This window comes from Bos grunniens, chromosome X (genome assembly GCF_055505025.1).
Source record: "Bos grunniens cultivar Pamir isolate PY7600 chromosome X, Bosgru_T2T1.0, whole genome shotgun sequence".
In the NCBI taxonomy this organism is placed as follows: domain Eukaryota; kingdom Metazoa; phylum Chordata; class Mammalia; order Artiodactyla; family Bovidae; genus Bos; species Bos grunniens.
In genome coordinates, this window is record NC_141194.1 from 144,893,046 (window position 1) to 144,917,808 (window position 24,763).

General features: G+C 39.8%; 1 protein-coding gene and 1 non-coding gene across 32 annotated transcripts in view; one reads left to right on the forward strand and one right to left on the reverse strand.

Annotated features, from left to right (window-relative positions):
- Positions 1–24,763, forward strand: part of LOC147341587 (uncharacterized) — a 468,058-nt gene that overhangs the window by 63,015 nt on the left and 380,280 nt on the right. The gene's annotated exons all lie outside the window — the stretch shown is intronic.
- TRNAR-CCU (transfer RNA arginine (anticodon CCU)) lies at positions 14,288–14,360 on the reverse strand. The gene has a single exon. It is a non-coding gene; the product is annotated as a tRNA-Arg (tRNA).

Consider the following 24,763-nt stretch of genomic DNA (forward strand, 5'->3'; position numbering starts at 1 on the left):
AGAATGCAGTTAAGAGCATAAGCTTTGATGTCATGCTTCCTGGTGTAATTCACTGTGGCTTGTAGGTCAGATTATATAACCTCTCAGTTTCCTCATCTGTAATTTGCAAGAATCCTATAGCTGCCCCATGGAACTGCCACGAAAGTTAAATCATGCAAGCAACATGGGCTTAGCATGACACCTACTTAAATCGAGCATTCAGTCAATGTTAGCAATCAATCTTGCTTTGAAATAAGGGATGCACAGCATGTTAATGAGGACAGTATGCAACCGATATGACAATCTTTGGGGAGCTAATGGTGTGGGCTGTGGAACTTCTGATGTATATGTCTTCTTCCTTATTCCTTCTCCCAGATCTCAAATAGTGTTTTATACCTGGAAATAGCAATCAGCATTATAATACAATTATAAAGCCCATTCATTTCTTTAACAACAAATGGTTATTGGGTGCCTATTAAGTACTACAGAATTCTCTGGGATCTAGATACAGTTACAAACAGAACAGTCATGGTTCTTATTCTCATGGAGGTTGGAATTTAGGTCACTTGTGGGGTACTACTCTTGGTGCTAGAGAAACATACTCTGAAGCCATGGGATGTTTAGCATCTAGTTGGACCACCTCAAATCCTTTCTGGAGCAAGACAGATTTTAATTAGAAGAATAATAACGGGGTCTAGCTGAATCTATGAGCAGGTGTAGGCACATAAAAATAGATGATGCAATTTGGCGTGGCTGAGTACCATGTGAGTGACACATTACTCAGTTCAGTTCAGTCGCTCAGTCATGTCCGACTCTTTGCGACCCCTGCACGCCAGGCCTCCCTGCCCATCACAATCTCCCGGAGTTCACTCAGACTCACATCCATCGAGTCGGTGATGCCATCCAGCCATCTCATCCTCTGTCGTCCCCTTTTCCTCCTGCCCCCAATCCCTCCCAGCATCAGAGTCTTTTCCAATGAGTCAACTCTTCGCATGAGGTGGCCAAAGTACTGGAGTTTCAGCTTTAGCATCATTCCTTCCAAAGAAATCCCAGGGCTGATCTCCTTCAGAATGGACTGGTTGGATCTCGTTGCAGTCCAAGGGACTCTCAAGAGTCTTCTCCAACACCACAGTTCAAAAGCATCAATTCTTCAGCGCTCAACTTTCTTCACAGTCCAACTCTCACATCCATACATGACCGCTGGAAAAACCATAGCCTTAGATGTACCTTTGTTGGCAAAGTAATGTCTCTGCTTTTCAATATGCTATCTGTGTTGGTCATGACTTTCCTTCCAAGGAGTAAACGTCTTTTAATTTCATGGCTGCAGTCACCATCTGCAGTGATTTTGGAGCCCCCCAAAATAAAGTCTGACACTATTTCCACTGTTTCCCCATCTATTTACCATGAAGTGATGGGACCAGATGCCATGATCTTCGTTTTCTGAATGTTGAGCTTTAAGCCAACTTTTTCAATCTCCTCTTTCACTTTCATCAAGAGGCTTTTGAGTTCTTCTTCACTTTCTGCCATAAGGGTGATGTCATTTGCATATCTGAGGTTAATGATATTTGTCCCAGCAATCTTGATTCCAGCTTGTGCTTCTTCCAGCCCAGCATTTCTCATGATATACTCTGCATATAAGTTAAATAAGCAGGGTGATGATATACTCCTTTTCCTATTTGGAACCAGTCTGTTGTTCCATGTCCAGTTCTAACTGTTGCTTCCTGACCTGCATACAGATTTCTCAGGAGGCAGGTCAGGCGGTCTGGTATTCCCACCTCTTGAAGAATTTTCCACAGTTTGTTGTGACTTTAAAACCAAAGGAGAGATTTTTTACATAGGACAGTATGTGCAGCTGGAGCTGTATAGTTGAGGAAGTACATAGGGATGTTATTTTGTAGGAACTTGAGTATCAGGTGGTGACTTTGAAGTACCATTGCAATTGTCCAAATAGGGAGGCAATGTGTACAAAGCAGCATTTTTGGAAGCTGGAGATTTCAGTGTGTGATGAATCACTTCGCTATGTATTGGAGTAGAGTTATCAGGAATGAGCAATTGCAATACTCCCCATCCTAGCAGATGAGGACTAGGGTGGTGACAGTTATAAGTAAAATAAGTAGTTCATTTCCACTTCTCCAATTTTATTCTAAGGAATCAGACAATGAAGTCAAGATGTGTTCAGAGATGTTTATCCTATCTTCTTAAAGTGAAAGAAAGTGAAAGTCCGTCAGTCCTGTCTGACTCTTTGCGACCCCATGGACTGTGGCCCACCACGCTCCTCTGTCCATGGGAGTTTTCAGGCAAGAATACTGGAGTGGGTTGCATTTCCCTTCTCCAGGGGATCTTCCCAACCCAGGGGTCAAACCTGGGTCTTTTGCACTGCAGGTAGATTCTTTACTATTTCAGCCCCCAGGGAAGCTTAGCATCTTAAATATTCTTTAAATAAATGAAAAATCACAAACGTGTGAGCTTTTTAGTTTTAAGCCCTCCGTTCCCATATCTCATTTCCCTCTTTTCCTATTCTGTGTTGCCATGAATTCAGCACCAGCCATCTCCATGCACATTTTTATATTTTTATGGCCACAATGCTTTCATGAGCAGTATAATGTTATTTGCCAGTTTTTAAACTTGAGATGAATGTCATCATACTGTATATATCCTTCTTTAAACCACAAGTTAGTTGCCCTTGGTTTCCCAAAGTTTCAGCTGCAGTGTGTTTGGATTGGGACCAGGAATTCACATCGCTGACACATTTCAGGGACCATATTTTGAGAATGACTGCTTTAGTCCCTAGAGAATAATATTCCATTGTCTGACTATGCCTCAGTATATTTACCTGTTCTTTTCTTGATGGGTGTTGTTTCATTGTCTTCTTGCACTCATATGTGAGTTTCTATCATATATGTATTCAATACATTGGAGATATTGCTGCATGGTAGGGAATACTCATCTTCAACTTTAGGAGAGTTTACCATATTATTTTTCAAAGTGGTTACACTAAGTTTTACTCCCCACAACCCGATACATACACACGCCTATGTGTCAGATTACTGGTTGTTATACATCCTTGCAAAAACTCAGTAAGGTCTGATTTTTAAACAGGCAATCTGATGCCTATTCAATTGTTGTTTGCATTTATGTTTCTCTATTCATTAGGAAGTTAAATATCTTTTCAGATGTTTTGTTGACCATTTGAGTTTGTATACATTTTGCATTGTTTTAGATCCATGTTGTCAATAGAAACATAACATGCCCCCCATCATGTAATTTAAAATCATCTAGTAGCCACATTAAAGAAAGTAAAAAGAAGCAGGTGAAATTAATTTCAACATTTAATCCAATACATCCCAAATATTGTCATTTAACACATTTAGTCCTTAGACACATTGTAAATGAGATAATTAAAATTATTTTTTGCATCTATTAAGTATTTCACACTTACAACAACTTGGACCAGCCACATTTCAAATGCGCAATAGTTACATGTGTTTAGTGGCTGGTGGTGATAGTTTAGTCGCTAAATTGTGTCCAATTCTCATGACCCGCCATGGACTGTAGCCCACCAGACTCCTCTGTCCATGGGATTCTCCAGGCAAGAATACTAGAATGAGTTGTTATGCCCTTCTCCAGGGGATCTGCCCAATCCAGGGATTGAACCCGGGTCTCCTGCCTTGCAGATGGATTCTTTACTTAGTTTGAGCCACCAGGGAAGCCCATTTTATGTCTAGGTACCTTATAGTTTTTTATTACTATTGCAAATAATCTTTAAAATTTATGATTTTTGTTGGTAATGTTTGAGAATGTGATTGATATTTTTGTCTTTTGTATCTTTGTAACTCTTACTTTGCAATCTTAGTGAATCCTATTTAAAAATTTATGTAGAAATAATTGGCTTTTTTTTTTTTTTTTGCCTTGTGGGCATGCAGGATGGACTAGATTGAACCTGTGACCCCTGCTATGGAGGCACAGAGTTCTAACCAGGTGATCACCAGGGAATTCCCCAATTCACTTTTGTTTGGTATAGAGTTCTGTGAAGTGATAGAAATGAATATAGTTGTGGAACCACCACTGCATCCAGATCAGTTTTATTATGCCCCCAAATTTTATCATGTTGCCCCTTTCTTTAACACTTCTTCATGTCCATTCTCTGGAAATTACTCTTGTCTCTGTTCAGTTCAGTTCAGTCGCTCAGTCATGTCCAACTCTTTGCGACCCCATGAATCGCAGCACGCCAGGCCTCCCTGTCATTCACCAATTCCTGGAGTTCACTCAGAGTCACATCCATCAACTCGGTGATGCCATGCAGCCATCTCATCCTCTGTCGTCCCCTTCTCCTCCTGCCCCCAGTCCCTCCCAGCATCAGAGTCTTTTCCAGTGAGTCAACTCTTTGCATGAGGTGGCCAAAGTACTGGAGTTTCAGCTTTAGCATCATTCCTTCCAAAGAAATCCCAGGGCTGATCTTCAGAATGGACTGGTTGGATCTCCTTGCAGTCTAAAGGACTCTCAAGAGTCTTCTCCAACACCACAGTTGTCTCTGTAGTATTACCATTCACAAAATATCATATAACTGGAATTGCACTGTATTTATCCTTTGAAAATCTGAGTTCTTTCACTTAGCAATATATATCTGAGATTTACATATGTTGTTGCATGTATTAATAGTTCATTACTTTTTATTGCTGAGTAGCAGTCCATTGTACAGATGGACTATAATTAATTCATTCACAAGATGAAAAGCATTTGAATTGTTTCTGGGTTTTGGTGATGATGAAGAAAGTTGCTGTAAATATTCACATACAGTATTTTCAGAAATTTGTTGTCCTTTCTCTTGGATAAATATCTATGACTCAGGATAAATGTGTTTAACGTCATAAGAAATTGTTAAACTGTTTACTAAAGTAGCTATACTTTGCATTCCACTATTTGCATCGAAAAGTGGAAAGTGTTAGTTGCCCAGTCATGTCAAACACTTTAAGATCCCATGGACTGTAGCCTGCCAGGCTCCCTGTCCATGGGATTTTCCAGGCAAGAACACTGGAGTGGGTTGCCATTTCCTTTTCCAGGGGATCTTCCCAACCCAGGGATCAAACCTGGGTCTTCTGCGCTGCAGGCAGATTCTTTACTGTCTGAGGCACCAGGGAAGCTCCATTTGCATCAGTGATGTATAATAGGTAATAATTCCAGTTGCTCCATGTCCTTGTTAGCATTTGGTATTATCCTAGTTCTTATTTTTCTTTGTTTTGTTCTTTGGTCCTTCTAATAGATATCTAGAAATATGTCACGTGTTTTAAATTTGCATTTCCTTAATGACCAGTGGTGACAAGCATCTTTTTATATAGTTATTTGCCATTTGTATATCTGCTTTCATAAAGTGTCTGTTAAAATATTGTTTCTATTTTATAAAAATGAAGTTATTTTCTTATTGAGTTTTGAGAGTTCTTTGGATGTTGTGGATACAAATCCTTGTCAGATATGTGGTTTGCAAATATTTTATTCTAGTCTGCAGCTTTTCTTATTATTCTTTGATCATTGTTTTACACAGAGGAAAAATTGTAAATTTGTTGGAGTTCAGTTTAGCAATTTTTTCTTCTATGGATTATCCTCTTGATGTCATGTCCTTGGGCTCTTTGCTCAACACCAGATATTGAAGCTTTTTTCTATGTTTTATTCTACAACTTTTATGGCTTTGTTTTACATTTAGGTCCATGATTAATTTTGAGTTAATTTTGGTATAGAGTACAAGGTATGACTTTAAGTTCCCTTTTTTGGGAAATGGATGTAGAAATTTCAAACATCATTTGTTGGCAAGACTGTTACCTATTTAATTGCCTCTGTATTGTTGTCCACAAACAGTCAACTATGTATGGCATTATTTTTTAATTTTTTTTAATTAAAGAGATGTAACTTATATAACACAGAATATACATTTTAAATGATTTTTGCTTCAGTAATTTTTGCTATATTTATAGAGGTTTGAAACCATCGCCACAATATAATTTGGAATTATCATTACCCCCAAAGGACGCCCATTGCCCATTGGCAGTACATCACCTTCATTGGTGCCCCCTTGTCCCAGTCCTAGGCAATTACTAACCTACCTACTCTCTTTATGAATTAGTCTGTTTGAGATATTTCTCATAATTGTAATTATCCAACTTGTAGTCTTCTGGCATTGATTTTTTTTTCATGTAGTGTAATGCTGTTAAGGATCATCCATGTAGTAGCATGTTTCATAACTTCATTCTTTTTAGTATATAGATTAGTATTTTGCTTTATGTACATGTCTCACATTATTCATCAGTTGATGGACATTAGGGTTGTTTCTGTGGTTTGGCTATTATAAATAATGCTGTATGAACATTCATACACAGGTGTGTATATATATATGTGTGTGTGTGTATTTTCATTTCTTTTGTATATATACCTAAGATTAGAGTGGCTGGTAACTCTGTTTTCACTTTTTGAGGAATTTCCAAACTGTATTCCAAAGTGGCTATACCATTTTACATTCCCACCAGCAGTGTAAGAGGATTCCAATCTTTCCACATCTTTGCCAGTACTTCTTACTGTCTGGCTTTTTATTGATGCCATTTTGCTGCTTATGAAGTGACATCTCATTGAAGTTTTGATTTGCATTTCCCTAATGATTAACCATGGTGAACATCTTTCCAAGGGCTTCTTGGTCTTTCATATATCTATTCAAACCCTTTATCCATTTTTAATTGGGTAATTTGTATTATAAGAGTTCTTTATATATTCTGGATGCAAGTCATTTGCATCCAGATATGGATATGGCTTGCAAATGTTCTCAGTCTGTTGAGACATCACTTCCTCAAAGGCATCCTTTGAAAAACAAAATTTTAAAAATTTTGATGAGAGACTTTCTTGGCAGTCCAGTGGTGAAGACTCTGTGCTTCCCCTGCAGGGTGACATGGGTTTAATCTCTGGTCTGGGAACTAAGAGTCCACATGTTATGTGGTGTGGCTAAAAAAAATAAAATGTTGTGGCTAAAAATAAAATGTTGATGAAATTCAGTTTGTCTATTTTTTTCTTTTATCATTTGTGCAGTATCTGTCACATCTTAAAAAAAAAAATTGCCCATCCCAAGCTCATGAAGGTTTGTTTACTCTTGTTTTCTTTTATACTTGACCATTTTGAATTAATTTTTTCAGTATGATAGGAGGTAGAGGTCCAACTTTATAATTTTGTTTGTGAATATTCAGTTGTCCCAGCATAGAACTGTTTGTGCACTTTCAATACTTTTCCATTAATATGTGTGTCTCTCTGTAATATGATGCTGTCTTGGTTTCTGTAGATTTAGAGTGAGTATTATCTGTGAGGCTTCCCAACACTGTTCTGCTTTTTAAAGGTTATTTTTACTTTTCTACTTTGCCTTTCCATATCAGTTTTATGGAATGCTCGTTTATTATGATAGTTTGTAGCTTCTCTTGAAGTAGAAAGTCCTATCATGCAAATATAGTTTCTACTGCTTTTCCAACTTTTAGATTTTTCAATTGTCTTGTCACATTGCATTACCGGGATTCTCCTCAAAATACTGAACAGAAGCAGAGAGGACATCCATGTCTTATTTCTAACTTTAGAAAGAATGTTTCTTATGTTGTATTAAATGTGGTGTTTACTGTTGGTTTTTGGTAGACATCCTTTTTCAAGCTAGGGAAGTTCCATCTATTTCTGCTTTAATATCAGCTTGTATTTTTTCACAAACTATTGCTTTCAGTCATTCTGTGCTTCTATGCACATTTTTATCTTGTCTACCCCTTTAATGAAAGCTTAGTCTTTTAATGGATTCAGGTTCATCCTGAGGTCTTACTTCTAGCTCCTAGCTTTGTATGAGCCATGACCATGTCTTTTCTACCTATATGACCATTAAAATTAAAGATTCTAGTTAGAGACCCACAGATATCTCAAGGCTGTTCTCTTAAATAATATTAGGTCATATGCTCATTGCCCTGGTTTTCAGGTTCCTCTTCACTTTTTGGTTTCTGGTGATTTCTTTTATGAGAGTTCAACTAAGCATTTAAAAGTCTGAGTTTTAAATAAAATTCTGCATTTCTAGGTATTTTACAGCAAGAAGGTTTTGGTGGTCCATTACATTATTGGGAGGGCTCCCATTTGTCTCATTGATAAAGAATCCACCTGCCAATGCAGGAGATGAGGGTTCCATCTCTGGGTCAGGAAGATCCCCTGGAGATGAACATCTCCAGGGCAACCCACTCCAGTATTCTTGCCTGGAGAATCTCATGGACAGAGGGGTCTGGTGCACTGCAGTCCATGGGGTCATAAATAGGTGGACATGACTGAGCAACTGAGCACAGCACATATTATTGGAAACTGAAGATTTTCACATCATTTATAAATGAAGAAAAAATGGAAACAACCCAACAACTTATCTAATGGATAGCCTAGTGGCTTCAAATGTGTGGCACCCAGTAAATATTTGTTGAATGCTTCATGAGTTATAGCTCCTGACTGAAGAAGAAGAGAATGCAGTAAAAAATAATGTACCAATGTTTTGAGCCTGGGAGAATGATGGTACCACTGATAGGGAGGAAGGCTAGTAAAGATGCTAATTTGTGAGAAAAGATATGAGTTTGATTTCAGCTGTATTTTGTTGGAGATGGTAGAAGGCCTTGTTTATTGAGAGTTTTGGCTGGGTATGTGGGACTAAAGCTGTGGAGAAAGGTCAGGGTTGGATGAATAGCTCAGGAATTGTTGACAATATGGCGATGATTGAAATCATGTCGCTGAGGTAGAGAGTATAAAGTAAGAATAGTAGAATGGGTGTAAGATTTAGCCTTGATTGGGGTAGAAAAAGAAAGCACAATCTACAAAAGTAAATATTAAAGTGTCCAAGAAATAGGATACTGAAGACATTGTAGTATTACAAAAACATAGGACAGAGATTTCAAGGAAGAAAAGATTGTTTCAGGAGAAGTTAGTCGGCCAATAGATTCAGGTACTATGTAGAGCTAAAGACCCTTGGATTTACCCACCAGGAATGATTTTATTCCAGTTCTATTTATAACCCCGTGGGAAGAAGCATGTTATAACATTTCTCTTTTTATCTGTAAGTTTCGTCTTAAGTTTAATCAAAGAATCAAAAAGAATGGTTTGGGTTATGATTTCTTCCACATGTGTATGCTTTTGTGTTTACATGTATATGCACACATAAACACATCTTTGAAAGTACATCTTGTTGTTGTAAATATCTGTAAATGTAGTTGTAGAAAAGCCACTTATAGATTTCCTGCTATTGAAAAGCCACAGTATACTGTTTTAAAATATTTTAAAATTTGCTCAGAGGAAAAATAACATGGCCCCTTAAAAAAAATTATGTGCGTTTAGAAGAGGCTGTTACATCAGTTTCTAAAGAAACCAACCATGTGCTAATGCCAAATAAAGTCACGGGAAGCATTCTGTGAACATGTGCGGAGTATGACCATAATCTTCTTTTCTCCTCATCTCTCTTTTCTTCCTCCTAACAAGTAACGAGAATTTTTGCAGGCTAGAAACTTAGAAAGGAAAATAGGATGTTTTTAGAAAGGTTGTAAACTAGCAACTAGGTCTGACCTGCTAGTTGTGGGGGGAGGGGGGAGTATCAACAATTGAATGAAAGCCATTTGAAAGAGCTTTTCATGATAAACTGTTCCAAAGCTTGAAAGTGCTGGAACCATATATGGAATACATCTATAATCTTCCTACAAATTTATGACTCAAGAAATATTCAGGGTAAGTTATAGAGTTATTTATTTTTTTATTTTTTACTTAGTGTGAGGTGAATGTCTAGAATTAGACTAAACACAATGGCTATTGGTTCATCAGGCTTACGTCATTTCAACCTGCATTAAAATCTTAGTATAGATTATGTATCACATTTCTTATGTTGTATTAAAATTATTTTTATTGTTTTTCAATAGTTATATTTGTAATAAAGCTTAAATATCTTAAATGTCTCTCCATGTATAATGCAGACAAGTGTGCACTGATATTCCCCTTAGTTGTTAGGTATAATAGTGTGTCTAGATTAAAATCTTTGTTACCTGTTGTCTTTAGCTGGGAATGATTTAATCAGAATAACTTGTTATGTATTTGACCCCCTGAATTGTGGGAAGTTCATCGATACTATCAACAGCATAGGGCTCATTCCTAGCATTTAGAAGGCAGAAGATGTGGTGTAATGGAGCACAGGATTGATCTGAGTTCATAGTCCTGAATGATGGAATACTTAGGATGCAGAAGTCAGAACAAAAGTCAATGTCAGGGGACTAGTAGGGAGTGCAGAGGCAGACATATTGCCACAGAGATTAGGAATCTGAGATATGGACCAGACCTACCTGAATCAGGTAGCCTTTTACACTTTTTAGGCCATAGCACAGAACAACTGGACTCCCAGGGAGTGGCCAGGGCTAGAGGTTGGCATGCAGCTGTACTGTCCCAAGTTGCTGCTTTGGCCATTCTTCAAGCAGGACCAGATACTGATCTAATCCTTTTCTGCTTGGAGCAGGAGGCTGCTCCAACTGATGCAGGATAACCTAGCCATCCTGTCCAATTGATGCAGCACATCTGATGCGTTCTCCTCCTATCTTGGGAAAAAGGGGAAGCTCCCAGGCTGTCAGCACTGCAAACCCAAACCTACAATGAGATGGCAAACATCATAAGGACACCAATATTTATTTCTTAGATACTGCCTTTAATAATGAAACTTCTCGAACCATGGATGTAATGACAGTGAAAGGTAGAAGAGTATGAAGCAATATGGTAGCCATTAAGTCCTTATTTTTCTGTTCCATGTGGACTTAAAAGACTGTGAAACCAGATGGAAAGGACTGCATCCTTAAAAATTTTTTAAATTGATTTTTGCCTATGACAAAGCAAACGCATATCATGAAAGTTTAAAGCAAGTGTTGGTCGCTCAGTCATGTCTGACTCTTTGCGATCCCATGGACTGTAGCCCAGCAGGCTCCTCTGTCCATGGAATTCTCCAGGCCAGAATACTGGAGTGGATTGTCATTTGCTTCTCCAGGGAATCTTCCTGACTCAGGGATTGAACCTGCATCTCCTGCATTGCAGGCAAATTCTTTACCTTCTGAGCCACCAGGGTTGCTTCTAAAAATCTTAAACTAACTTAAGTTGGAGGTTTTGTCTTCTTGTCCTAGAAAATTTTCAATCACATTTTGGATACTTTGGTATAAATCTGACGAACACCCCTACCAAGATCTCATAATTTATTCACAGGATCACTTGGTTTTCTCAGCTTTGAGATATTAGATTGGCTACAAATATTTCAGTCCAGGATGACTCAATTCTTTGTTTTTCATGTTAACTTGAAATCATGAAGCAGAAGTCCAATATTTGACTATGATTATCCAACAGTGTGTTTAGATTAGACTCTTTGTTGCCTGTAGTCTTTAGCTGGGAATGATTTAATCAGCAGCACCCGTTACATATTTGTCTTCATATGCCCTACTACCCAAGAGAAATGTCAGTGGATTGGCTTTGGGGGAGAGCCTGAGTCCCTTGTGATCTAAGAAACCAGTGAAACACTCTTGTGACTGTGAGCTGCACTGGTCTGAAAATAGCCAGTAGCCCAGGGCTGAGTTGTTTCTAGATACATTTGGACCAAAATTGTATCGCCGTTGTTACCTAGTTTCAAGCTCCACGCTCTTCTGAGGGACAAATGCCCCTGATGTATCTGGAGTGGTCCCTGCCTTTTTGCATCTCATTTTCTGTTCCTGCCAATGTTCAGGCTGCAGTCATTGACCTAGGATTGTTCTTTTCTCCAAGGGAGCATGTTTGAGTGGATGGAAGGCTCTTCATCAATGCTAGACACACCTGTGCTCAAGACCACACCCTTGACTTACTTGAGGGGTAGATTAGTGAGACAGTTGGGTCGTTAGGGATAGAATTTACTGTGATCAGAGATTGGATTACAGAGTCCAAACCAGCTTTATGCATAGGTAGAATAGGTGGCCAACTACATGGTATGATTTGGATATGGTTTCAACCCACTCCAGTACTCTTGCCTGGAAAATTCCATGGACGGAGGAGCCTGGTAGGCTACAGTCCATTGGGTTGCAAAGAGTTGGATGTAACTGAACAACTTCACTTGCTCTACCTTACTAGTGTAGTAGTGTTAGTCACTCAGTCATGCCCGACTCTTTGCGACCCCATGGGGTGCAGCCCGCCAGGCTTCTCCATTCATGGGATTTTCCAGGCAAGGATGCTGAAGTGAGTTGCCATTTCCTACCCTCAAAATATCCTGCTCATGCTCTCAAAATATCCTGTTCATGCGCCTGTCCTAGTACCTGATACTTGCCTGTTAAGGATGGATTCCTTTAGCTTAAGGCCTTCTCTATGAAATACAAATACTGGTACCCAGCATGGAGCTCACACACTTAGTGAAGTGAAGTGAAAATCACTCAGTCATGTCCGACTCTGCAACCCCATGGGCTATACAGTCCATGGAATTCTCCAGGTCAGAATACTGGAGTGGGTAGCTGTTCCCTTCTCCAGGATATTTTCCCAACCCAGGGATTGAACCCAGTCTCCCACATTGTAGGCTGATTCTTTACCAGCTAAGCCACCAGGGAAGCCCAAGAATCCTGGAGTGGGTAGCCTATCCATTCTCCAGTGGATCTTTCTGACTCAGGAATCAAACCAGGGTCTCCTGCACTGCAGGCAGATTGTTTACCAGCTGAGCTATCAGGGAAGCCCTCACACACTTAGTAGATACCCAAATATTAGCTGAATGAATAAATGAATTGGAATTATTAATGAAACTAATTCACAGTAGTATTAGTAGGGCAATTTAGCTTACCACATGACTCAACTATTGAAAACAGTGCTTCTCAAATATTTAGTGTATATTAATGATCACTTAGAGATTTTCAGGTTCTGGGGCTAGACAAGACTTGAGAATCTGTATTGCTAGCAAGTGTAGTTGATGTCATTGCTGTATATATTTTGAGTAGTAAGTATTTAGAAGACCTGAGGATAGGTTACCCATCTTGCCTGATCAAAGAATTTCTTGGGATGTCTGTTAAACATCTAAACTTAGAATCTCCAGGGGACAGACTTGGGAATCTTTATTTTTAGCAAGTGCTTCAGGTGATTTGCATGACTGGAGAATTAATCTTAGAAGGGAATGGGGAATGGGCTTAAAAACGTGTGATGGCATTGCATCGGTCCATGGACCTTTGGGAGTAAGACTTGGAAAAGACAGTGGATCAGATTGGAAAACATCCAGCTACAGTTTTGTTCTAGAGCAGTTCCTGTATGTGGCTAGGAGTTAGAAGGTAGAGGGGAAAATGAGGAATTATTTTTTTTTCCCCAGCAGGTAGCATTGGTATCACTTTTCACTAACACAAAGCTTGATTTTCTGGGTTTTTGTTTTATTCCTTGAGTAAGATTGGTATCTTCAAAACAGCCAAGTTGATAGGTAAAATTTAGAATATAATTTTGAACAGTTTTCCTTATGTTTGCCTTCTCTGCGAGTTTGTATACCTTTAGCCCTTTCTTCATTGTAGATTCCATGAAACATTGGGAAAGCTTGTTTTCTTAACCTAATAAGACAGAGATGCAAGGGAATAGTCTATTAAGCAGAGCTGCTGGAAAGACTGTCATTTCTTTAATATCCATGCACTGAGGCATGGAGCTGCATGAGGCCCAGCAGTGGGAAGAAGGCAGAAATGCACCTCGATCTGTAGGTATTCTGGAGCGATAGCATTTCAGGCATCACCAGTGACCAAGGTGAAAGCTTCTCAAATAAGACATTCTGAATGAGATGTGTAGCAAGTGAGAGAGGCTGCTGGGTGAGAAGCAGTGCTAGTAAACTCAGGCACAGGGAAAATATTACTGATTTGCCAGGGGCTGCAGGACAAGTTGGTGTCATGGCTCCTATTTCTATTAAAGTTTTCTTATTTCCAATTCTGAGCTACAGCCTTTGGGCTATTGATGTCCCTGCTTCTCAGCTACCCTGTGGAATGATCTGCTCCTCATACGACCATACTTCAGAATTCTTTCTCTCCCCTTCTTATCTATAGACTTGGGAAAGAGGTTGGGATTGGCAGCCAACCACAGGGACAAGTTTCACATTATTCAAGGCAACAAAGGGGCTTCTTTGTGAGTAAACGTTAGACTTTTCTCTTTTTGAACGATCTTTTTTTTTTAAAAAAAAACATTTGTTATTAGTTATTTAGGCTGCGCTGTGTCTTAGTTGCGGCATGTCAGATCTTGGATCTTTGTTGTGTGAGTCATCTTTTTTATAGTAATTGTGGCATGTGGAATCTAGTTCCCTGACCAAGAATCAAACTTGGGCCCCCTGCATTAGGAGTGCAGAGTCTTAGCTACTGGACTATCAGGGAGTCCCTGGACTTGATTTTGTCAAGCTGCATTCCAGAATGGAGAGCTAGAGGGGGCCCAGACTGTATTCCTATCTCTGTATCCTCTCCTGTATCTTCTTGTACTTTGAGAATATTCCAGTGATGACAGCTTATGACTGTTCAGGGTCACTTTAAAGGTTCAGACGTGGCAAACTTAAACACTGAGAGTTGAGTTTATTGCTTCCAGGCAATAAGATTGAACTCTAGGGAGCTGCCACCAGGTGACCACTGATGCCTGTCAGAGTGCATGTTTCTTGTTTGCCTGCCTTCAGATGTGAGTAACTGGGAGGCCTGAGTTCATGACACACGTTCTGCTGGTAAGTTATACACAAAACAATATCTAGATACCTCCTTTTGATTTCTAACACCTATTTTTGGTTTGAGCGATAACAGTGGTCAGATGATGACATTGAGGGTCTCAGGCACAATCTGTCTTTTCTGAAAGATGTTCTTTTCTGCTGTCTGAAAAGATGGTACCAGAGGTTCCAAGTCTGGGTTTGGGAGGTCCAGCGGTGCTGGAAGGGCCTGGTGTGTCCTAGGGTTTAGGGATGCCAGAACAAGTGGGTGTTCACGAGGCTTGGAGGCATTTTGAAGTCTTTATTGTCATTGTTCAGTCGCTCAGTCGTGTCTGACTCTTTGCAACCCCTTGGATTACAGCACGCCAGGCTTCCCTGTCCTTCACTATCTCCCAGAGTTTGCTCTAACTCATATCCATTGAGTTGGTGATTCTATCCCACCATCTCATCCTCTGTCATCCCCTTCTCCTGCCTTCAATCTTTCCTAGCATCAGGGTGTTTTCCAATGCGTCAGCTCCTCGCGTCAGGTGGCCTAAGTGTTGGAGCTTCAGCATCAGTCCTTCCAATGAGTATTCAGGGTTGATTTCCTTTAAGATTGACTGGTCTGATCTCTTTGCAGTCCAAGGGATTCTCAAGAGTCTTCTCTAACACCACAGTTTGAAAGCATCATTTCTCCTGAGCTCAGCCTTCTTTGTGGTCCAACTCTCACATCTGTACTTTGAAGTCTAGTTCAGAAATTCTCAGCAAGATCAATGTTCTTTTTTTTCCCCTAAAGTGGAAGTTGCATCCAAGTATGTGAGATATCTGAGTGAGGCTGAGGCTGTTTTCCATGCTATTTATTACTTTTAAATTTTATTATTTATATTGGAGTATAGTTCACTTATGATGTTATGTTAGTTTCAGGTGTATACCAAAGTGATTTAGTTATAGTTATTCATATATTTGGGAGAAGGCAATGGCACCCCACTCCATTACTGTTGCCCAGAAAATCCCATGGATGGAGAAGCCTAGTAGGCTGCAATCCATGGGGTCGCTAAGAGTCAGACACGACTGAGTGACTTCACTTTCTCTTTCCACTTTCATGCATTGGAGAAGGAAATGGCACCCCACTCCAGTGTTCTTGCCTGGAGAATCCCATGGACGGAGAAGCCTGGTAGGCTGCAGTCCATGGGGTCGCACAGAGTCAGACACAACTGAAGCGACTTAGCAGCAGCAACATTCATATATTTATTCTCTTGTAACCATAAGTTTATTTTCTATGTGTGTTTTTATAAATAAGTTTTATAAATATGTCTATGTTTTATAAATAAGTTCATTTATATCATTTTTTAGATTCCATGTATAAGTGATGTGGTATTTGTCTTTGTCTGACTTACTTGACTTGGTATGACACTCTCTAGATCCACCCACGTTGCTGCAAATGGTCCAAGGCCATTCAAAGGCCTGTGAGCCAGTTCAAAGTTCAGGTAGGGAGGAAGCAGTCAGCAGTCATCTGTACTGCCTACATTTTTCTTCTCTTTTAATACTTTTTCACCAACATAATGAACATGTTGGCATTCCTAGTATCCTCTTTAAAAAAGATAAAAGCATTTATTTATTTGGCTGCACCAGGTCTCGGTTGTGGCATGTGAAATCATAGTTGCAGCGTGTGAGATCTAGTTCCCTGATCAGGAATTGATCCCAGGCCCCCTGCATTGGGAGCATGGATGCTTAGCAACTGGACCAGCAGGGAAGTCCCCCAGTATCCTCTTACATGAGGTCATCCCCCTGGGCCATTTGTGCCTCCATACAACTTTATAAATATCTTTTATATTTGTGAGGCAAGGACATGGCTGCTGTGTGTCAATAAGGGAAGAGGAAAACATTTTAGAAATCTTTCCAGTATCGATTGTTGTAGAAGTCATAACTTCTGCGTGAGGAAAATTGCAGTTTACAATGAAAAACATATCCCCAATTCCAGTCAAATTCATTCTCATCCCTTCTCTCTACCTTGGCTGGGGAAATTAGCTTCCTATAGTCTCTGAAGCAATTCAATTGAGATGAGTAAATGTAAAAGAAAAATACATCTTCCTCAGCTTCTCTGATACCTGTTTGAAATGCTAATTGGCTGGCATGTGACCAATCAACCTATAGTTCATACCAATCCAATCTTTCCCTAGGCAGGTTTGCATATTTGATGAAATTATACTTTATACCAAGAAAATAAGAACCTGAGTTGAGATGACAATTGAACTTAAATGTGACAATGGGCTATTCTTAGCTTTCTTGCCTCAATTTCTTTCTAACCTGTCTTTCAATGGTCTATTTTATGCAAATGAATCTTCCATGAGATGGCAATGACAACAACTTTGCCTGTGATTGTAGAAGCACCGCTGTAATGTTTTATCAAAAGCTTTATAGTGCAATTCTTTGAAGAATTATGACTGTGCAGCCTATGTCTGAGGATGTGGAGTTGAGGGGAGATACAGCAGGATTTCGGCAAAGCCATTTAAGGGGATAAGGGCGGAAGACATAGATGGGGAAGGGACAGTCATATGCAGCATTCAACTATGGCCTAGGATTCCATCACCTCCAAATCATTTATAATCTTAAAAGTAAGACTACATGTGAAGTTTTGAAACATGAATTTTTCTGTAAACCATGACTTAATGTAGTATGTGGCTTGATTCTGAGGGTGGACATGGCAAAGACCTACTATTTTACAAAAATTTATTGGAGTATATTTTAGTTACAACGTTGTTTCAGGTGCACAGCAAAGTGACTCGGTTATACATATATCCATTCTTTTTCAGATTCTTTTCCCATATAGGTTATTACAGAACATTGACTAGAGGTCATTGTGCTCTACAGTAGCTCCTTGTTGGTTATCCATATATAGTGGTGTGTATGTCAATACCAACCTCCTAATTCCACCCCCACCCCCTTTGGTAACCCTAAGTCTGTTTTCTGTGTCTTTGGTCTTAGTACAACCTTAGGTTCAGAATCTGGCCCCACCTTCAGCATCCTGTTGTCCAGGTATCAGCAGTACAAGCATAGCCTCGTTATCAGCTTTATGACATTGGCCTATGTTGCTCTGAACTTTAATAAAAGAGTTGGGACTAGACTCTTGTCTGCTAAAAATAACTTCACTGGGAATGCTCTGTTATAGGAAAGCACAAAGCCATGACTGAAAGCAGCTAATAAATATCACAGGTTTCCATGAGACTGAAGAAAATGATGGTTTCAGGGGCCAAAAATTAAGGTTAAAATGTCTTCTCACATTCATAATGCTACCCTCTTGTCATTTTAGATGGGGCCCAAGAGTAGGTGGTAAAAAAAAAAATTAGACATGGAAAGATGAAGAGAATGAGCACATGTTCAAACTTGCCTACTTATCCATCACCAAAGACCATGCCTACTGCTATGAGGGATGCCAAAAAAGGGACGCTTTTCACACAATCCAGTCCACTCAGCCAGCAACACATAAAGGGACTTGGGTAGAAAAGTGTATAATGTGTTTTATGGTAATTGAAAAACTCATTTAAAGGCACCTTCAGCTCAAGTGCATTTAGGAGCTCCTCATTAGTGCTGCTGAAATAGCCACTGCACAATTTAAAGGAAGGTGAATGAGGCTTCCTTGGTTTTTTTAGCCCAGAGGTGTGTGCTCAAGCTCTTGGCTGGCTGTTGTCTGAGGTCTTGCTCATTTTTGAACACACCATGAACACAGGCCTTCATGATTATTTGGGGATACAATCTGGGTGAGTCTGACCTTATGAAAAGCATTTCTAAGGTCACATGCCTTCTTACTGGCCAGGGTATTTAATATTGTGTTGCATTTCATTAAAAATAATTTTCTCTAAATAATAGACTATGCCCAGTATGTCATCTTAATTCAAAAATTTTCAAGGGACATGTCTCATGTGGCTTAAAAAGATGCTTAGACATAACATACTCTGATGTGACTTGATTTTGATTTTCCATGCATTTAAAAACAGGAAATAGAGGGGATTCTCAGAACAGATTTAGAATTTCATAGTTGGGTACCCAGTGATGCTGTGTAGATTATCAATAGACAGAAATAAATGAACAGCTGTTTTAATCATTGGTAGGTTGATTGCTTCATGGTTGTTATATTTATACTCAGAGATCTTCATATTCTACCTTGAAATATTTTTGACTTGGAGTTTAAGGCACTGGGTTCTGAGTCCTAGATTGACCAATTACAGGGCACCTTTGAGAATGTCCTATAATATCATTCCTCAGTCCCCTCGTTGGTAGTTATTAAATAGGGATAATGGTATTGTATGAACTAGGTAAATTAAATGCATCCTCATTTTACAGATGAGGCAATGAGGCACAAAAAACGAGGATATAACTTGCTCAGAGTGACTCAGATAGTAATACTAGAAGTAGGATTCCAACTCAGGGAGACCAGTTCCAGAGCCTATGGTTTTAGTTCCTAGTGTTGTATCATGAAAGGCTTTCAAGGCTCAGATCAAATGTAATCATATATGTGAAAGTGTTTTGCAAACTCTAAAATGCTAGATAAATAAGAGGTATTGGAAAAATTACTGAACCGGACCGAAGGTTTTGGTTTCCTCTGAGGAAGTGTTTTATTGGTTTGAGATGCCTGGAGTAGTGCAAAGCTCATGGGGCTAAAAGGCAGCAAACCTAGGTTCTAGTGCCAGGTGAACGACTAAGAAACCAGTCAACTTTGGCTAATTGATCTAATTTATCTGAACCTCAGTTTCATTAAGTATGAAGCAAGACAATTGATATAGACAATGGTTCTTAATTTTTCAGGGACCATGAACCTTCTGTCCTTCAGTTTATAAGCTTATAGAATCTATAGGCTAATAACAGCTCTGGCATCTTGCCACAAACTTTGTATACAACTTGAGGGTTTCATGGGCTTCCTTGGTGGCTTAGACAGTAAAAAATCTGCCTGCAGTGCAGTACACCTAGATTTGACCCCTGAGTCAGGAAGATTCCCTAGAGAAGGGAATGGCAACTCATTCCAGTATTCTTGCCTGGAGAATCCCATGGACAGAGGAGCCTGGCAGGCTACAGTCCATGGGGTCACAAAGAGTCGAACATGATTGAGCAACTAACACTTTGAGGGTTTCATAGACCACCTCCAAAGCCCAACCACAGACCCAGGTTAAAAACTCCAGGTCTCCATGTTATAAGGTTCTTTATAGCTGTCAGATTCTATGATTGGAACTACACTTTGTAAATACATGCTTTCAAAAAGTTCTTTACAGGAAAATGGCCCCCATAAATCATGGAAAGTCCACATGAAACTGCTGTGCTGAGATGGTCAGAATTGCATGATTTAGCGTTTAGGAATGGATTGCCTTTGATCGTAGGGAGGTGTAGCTGTAATAGCTCACCAAAGCATTCTTCATCTCAATTTTATTTTGCTGAGGAACTTTTTTGAAAAGGGGAGGAGAGAGTCATGGGGGTGATATCCAACTTGATACATTAATCATACATTCAGTTTTGCAGTATATTTCCAAAAGTGCTGGACTTAACTGCTTTTAGTTCTGGTATCAGCAAAAGATAAACAGCACTGTTTCTTGCTGGTCCACAGGGAGAAGAGGGTTTTGTTTTTTTTTTAATAAGCCTATTTTGGCATGGACACCATAAAGAATTTTATATCAGTAAAAGTAGACAGTGTCAACCCCAACTGGGTGTAAGATTGGTGGGTGGTCTGTTTGTGAAACATTTCTAATTTCTGTGATGAGTCCTGCTGGGGTTGCTAAAATGAAGTGTCTGTCATATCCATTTCCTGGTGTTTTCAAACAGCTGCAAGAATTGTCAAAGAATTCCAAAGTCCATGGAGCCGGAAAGCAAAGGATGTGTTTTTAGCAAGGAGCTGATCCACCCTCTCATTTTCTTGATGAGAACTATTGAGGTTTGTTCTGTCTTAAATCTGGTCCCTTGGAGACAGACTGAACAGAGGTTTGTGTGCAGGAAATTTCTTGGGGAGCACTCTCAGGAAAAAAACTCCAGGGAAGTGACTGAAGGAGGATTGGGCAGAAGGATTTGCTGAACTTTAATGCGGTTACAGGAAGTTACTCACGTGCTAAGATGTTCTTACACAGTGATTTCCAGTTGAGGCAAGGGAGGGGTTGGGGGTGGGGCTTTGAACACCTGCGTTGCCTGGTGGTTGGATGGAAAGGAGCCATAACATTGAGCCACAGCATCCTTTGGCTGGGGGCATTTTCTGGAGAGGGATTCACCTGTGACCTATCAGCAGCCAATACTCCTGGCAACTGGGGAAATGAGTGCCTTGCTCCAGAAGGCTGTTCTGGATGACTTGGCAGAGCATCCACTACAACATCAGAGAGTTTAGTTTGGACCACCATCCCCTCTCAGCTAGATCACTGCAATGGCCTTCAAACTGGTTTCCTTTTATACACTGCTCCCAGTGTGATCTTCCTGAAACTCAGTTCTTATCATGTTGCTATGACGTACAACTATTTTTAAAATTAACTTTCTATCACATAAGTTTCAGATGTACAATGTTATAATTTGACATCTGTATACACTACAAAGTGATCACCACCACAAGTTTAGTTACCATCCATCACCATATAGATAGACGCCCTTCACCATTTCCCCCACTCCCCAGTCCCTTTCCCCTTGGTAACCAGTAATCTTTTCTCTGTATCTGGGTTCATTTACTTTAATTAATTAATTTTTATTTATTTATTTATTTTTAAAGTTGGAGTATATCTATTTGACAATGTTGATGTGGATGAACCAAGTCTGTCATACAGCATGAAGTAAGTTAGAAAAACAAATATATATTGACACTTTTATGGAATCTAGGAAAATGGTACTGATGAACCTACTTGCAGGGCAGTAAAAGAGACGCAGATATAGAGACAGGACTTGTCGACACAGAAGGGGAAGGAGAAGGTGGGATGAACTGAGCAAGTAGCTTTGACCTATATACACGATCATGTGTAAAATAGATAGCTTGTGGGAAGTTCCATATATACACACACACACATACATACAGGGAGCTCAGGTCAGTGCTCTGTGATGACCTAGATGGGTGGCTTGGGTGTAGGGGTGGAAGGGAGATTCAAGAGGGAGGGGGTGTATGTACACTTAAGCTGATCCACAAGGAAGCTGGCCATATATCAGTTGGTGAATGGATAAAGAAGACATGGTACATTTTATTTTGTTTTTTCATTTTTGTTTCTTTAAGACTCCACATGAGTGAAATCACATAGACTTTTTTCTTTCTTTATCTGAGTTACTTCACTTAGCACAATACCTTCAAAATCCATCAGTGTTGTCACCAATGTTCATTGTAGCATTATTTCCAATAGCCAAGACATGGAATCATCTTCTTCTATTCATCCATCAGTGGTTGCTGTGGTTGATTCCATGTCTTGGCTATTGGAAATAATGCTACAATGAACATAGGAGTGCATATATTTTCAAATTGGTACTTTTGTTTTCTTTGGGTAAATACTCAGAAGTAAAATAGCTGGGTCCTATTGTAGCTCTGTTCTTACATTTTGGAGGAATCTCCAGGCTATTTTTTATAGTGGCAATACCAGTTTACATTCCTACCAACAGTGTAAGAGAGTTCCTTTTTCTCCATATCCTCTCCAGCATTTGTTATTTCTCTTACCTTACAGCAAAAGGTGACATCTCACTGTGGTTTGGATTTGAGTTTCCCTAAGAGTTGGTGATGTTGGACATCTTTCATAAGCCTCTTGGTCATCTGCTTGTCTTCTTTGGAAAAATGTCTATTCAGAACCTGTCCCCAATGTTTAATTGGGTTTTTGTTATTGAGTTATATGAATTCTTCATATATTTTGCGTACCAATCCTTTATTGTATACATTTAGTCCTTCCATATCCATGGGTTATGCATCTGTGGATTCAGTCAACTACGGATACAAAATATTTATAAAAAATTCCAGAAAATTCCCAGAAGCAAGACTTAAAATACCTACATAGCATATATTAATACATTGTATTTGCAACTATTTACATAGTATAAAGAATTATAAGTAATCTAGAGATAATTTAAAGTATTTAGGATGATGTGCATGGAGAAGGCAATGTCACCCTGCTCTAGTACTCTTGCCTGGAAAATCCCATGGATGGAGGAGCCTGGTAGGCTGAAGTCCATGGGGTCTCTAGGAGTCGGACACGACTGAGTGACTTCACCTTCACTTTTCACTTTCATGCATTGGAGAAGGAAATGGCAACCCACTCCAGCGTTCTTGCCTGGAGAATCCCAGGGACGGGGGAGCTTGGTGGGCCACCGTCTCTGGGGTCGCACAGAGTCAGATACGACTAAAGTGACTCAGCAGCAGCAGCATGGATTTTATGCAAATACTACACCATTTTCTATAAGAGACTTGAGCCTGTGGATTTTCATATCCAATGGGGGCCTAAGATCAATCTTCTTTGAATACTGAGGAATGATTGTATGTGATTTACAAATATCTTCTTTGATTTGGTAGGTTGCCTTTTCATTTTGATGATGGTTTCCTTCACTGTGCAGAAGCATTTTAGTTTGATACAGGGCTTACAACTCTTCAGTGGTTCCTCATGCCTTCTGGATAGTATGGCGTCCAAGGCCCTTCAAGGTCTGACTGCTATCTTTAACCACAGCACTTGCATTTTCCCTCTTATCCTCCATAGGGAAGCCATGGAACTTGCTGTTCCATGAATGTGTCCTGCTGTCTCTCTTACATCTGAGCCTTTACACATGCTCTTTTCATTTGCAACATTAAATCATACACACATGTACCTGTGCATGCATGCTAAGTCGGTTCAGTTGTGTCTGACTCTGTGCAACCCTTTGGACTGTAGCCCACCAGGCTCCTCTATCCATGGGATTCTGCAGACAAGAATACTGGAATGAGTTGCCATGCCCTCCTCCAGGGGATCTTCCCAACCCAGGGACTGAACCCTTGTCTCGTATGTCTCCTGCATTGGCAGGTGGGTTCTTTATCATTAGTGCCGCCTGGTAATCCCCATGTAGTTGTAGTTTAGACAGCCTCTCTTTTGAGAATCCTTTCCTGACTATTTCCATAGTATCCTATAAAAATTATTGTAACTCTTCTTTATTATACTGTATTGAAATTCTCTGTTTATATGTCTATCTCATCTGTAGACTCTAAGCTTCTTGAGGGTAGGAAAGGCATCTCTAGTATGCATTCCCTGAACTTACTACAGCTATTGAAACTTGGTGAAAGTCGCTCAGTCATGTCTGACTCTTTGCGACCACATGGACTATACAGTCTGTGGAATTCCCCAGGCCAGAATACTGGAGTGGGCAGCCTTTCCCTTCTCTAGGGGATCTTCCCGACCCAAGGATTGAACCCAGGTCTCCCACTTGCAGGTGGATTCTTTACCAGCTGAGCCACAAGGGAAGACCAAGTATACTGGAGTGAGTAGCCTATCCCTTCTCCAGCAGATCTTCCTGACCCAAGAATCAAACTGGGGTCTCCTGCATTGCAGGTGGATTCTTTACCAACTGAGCTATGAGGGAAGCCCCTTTCTTTCTATTGAAGCTTGGTAGGTACACAAGAAGTACTTGTCCAGGGTATAGGTGACTTGTTAAAAGTCACGCCCCATGTGTACCCAGGGATGGATTGTTTTTGATGTTTTGCTCAGTTCCCATGTGGACACATCATCTGACCACCAAATTTCTATGTATGTGTCCACATGAAATTATATGAAACTGGGCCATTGCAAATAGAAAGTAGAATCACATCATAGATGAAAAAGCTCTGGCTGAGGTGAGAAATGTAATATTTTTAAGATAGATGTGACCTATGTGTCAGATTCTTAAAGTTCCTCTGAAAGGAGATTTTGAAATAGCCTGTAATCTTGTGAGGGATGTGTAGGGACATGTGGAATCATGACATAGCATTTGGAGTGGATAGGCTGGCGTATGGAAGTGTTAATCAGGGTCAATAGGATTAATCATTGATTATAGACATGTCTTCCTTCTGACAAATTTTCTGCCTCTGCAGGGATTTGCCTGGAGGAGATTTTAGCAGCAGCACTATAGACGCAGGGCCAGATTAAAATTGTGGTACTTGAAAAACATTGCCAAGAGACTTAA